The sequence below is a fragment of the Aulostomus chinensis genome, chromosome 10 (assembly GCF_037954235.1).
Source record: "Aulostomus chinensis isolate RoL2024-O1b breed Wild chromosome 10, RoL_Achi_v1.0, whole genome shotgun sequence".
NCBI classification, from domain to species: Eukaryota; Metazoa; Chordata; class Actinopteri; order Syngnathiformes; family Aulostomidae; genus Aulostomus; species Aulostomus chinensis.
The window spans coordinates 18,479,055-18,480,620 of NC_141329.1; positions in this window are offsets into that span (position 1 = coordinate 18,479,055).

Consider the following 1,566-nt stretch of genomic DNA (forward strand, 5'->3'; position numbering starts at 1 on the left):
GCACGCTCACTCTTGGGCAGGTTGCTCCCTCCGTTCTTTGACTCGCTGTATGTATAGTCAAAACAAACCAGACTGCTCTCTGCATTCTGTACCCATGCTGAAGCCCACCTCTTCCAGTCATGTCAGGGCCAGGGAAATGTTTGGTACCTGTGTGTGGTATAGAGCAGTAATACTCATCAAACAAACCGGACTTAATGATTGTGTTTGCATCTACACAAGATCCAACTGCAATGCGAGCCGTGACAAATGTGCTTGGGCGAAGTATGAATCACTTAGTGTGATTAGACCCTCATTTAAAGCACACGTAAACTCAAAATTCACCTGCAGTCTCTTTCCAATTCTTCCCTCCAGCACTCTTTTCCACTACACATACACAAGTACATGTGTATATCTAAAACTCCAGTAAACTTGCTTTTTTCCCCCCCAGGTGCATCACATTCTGGTATCGAAAACATAGCAGTATAGTAGAAAGCAGAATGTGCTTGTCTGTTTCAAAATCAACACAGACTACACAATGCCACAACAATTTTTAAACTCTAGACTCACTGGTCGGTCACAAAACTGATTTGCTACATCTCTGGTTTGTTTCACCATGGAGGACAATTGGGGTGAGCATTATTTCCAGTTAGTCAGTTTCCTGACAAAATCAAAGCAACTATCAGGCATCCAGAAATCACCAAAGTCTGGTGCAGCAAAAAAAAAAAAAAAAAAGACTGGTTGAATTGGTGGCTGAGGTGACAAAAAGAAGAAGAAGAGGAAGGTACTAGGTCGTAGCATTACGCTAGGAGCCAGCTGCACATTATGGTGTTTGCCTGTGTTTCATGTTTACATCAATGCTGATCAGAGCTGAAGCCAACAAATACCTGTCTTTTGCAGGACAATGCAAACTGGAATTTGAATGCAGCTGCTTTAAGTCATTCTAAAATCATGATGGATGCAACCTCCAAAAGTGTGCCAGCATCAAAGGCATCCACCTGCCCCCAGTAAATACACCCAGCTGGACCTTTAACATGATTCTGACAAACATTCTTACTGCTTAAACATATGAACACCACCACAGAAGAATGAACTCCACCTAAGTTTCTGACCATGAATCTGTTTTGCTCCCCTCTTCACAAGCAGTGAAGACGGGATTGTGAGGAGGTTAAGCTGACCTCAGGCTCACTCTTTGGAGTGGGCTTACCCTCGAGTGTGAGATGACAAAACATTTAGCCCGATCTTACTTGCAGCTCACTGACAGCCTGAAACAAAAGCAGCCTCGGAGGAATTTAAAATCATTGAATGAATGTCAATTAATTTCACAGGACGGAGTTGAATTGATTAGAATATAAAACAATCTTTCTTGAAAGCAAAAGGGAATTGATGTCCAAGGCCTTCAAACGGGGAGATTGGGAATGCAGAGAAACGACAAGTGAAAGGAAGACAAGTGATTTTGTCTGTGTGTGTGTGTGTGTGTGTGTGTGTGTGTGTGTGTGTGTGTGTGTGTGTGTTGGAAAGAGAGAGAGAGAGAGGTAGATCAGCAGTTGTGTTGCACGCTTAGCTGGCGGGGTGTGTGTAAAGTAATTA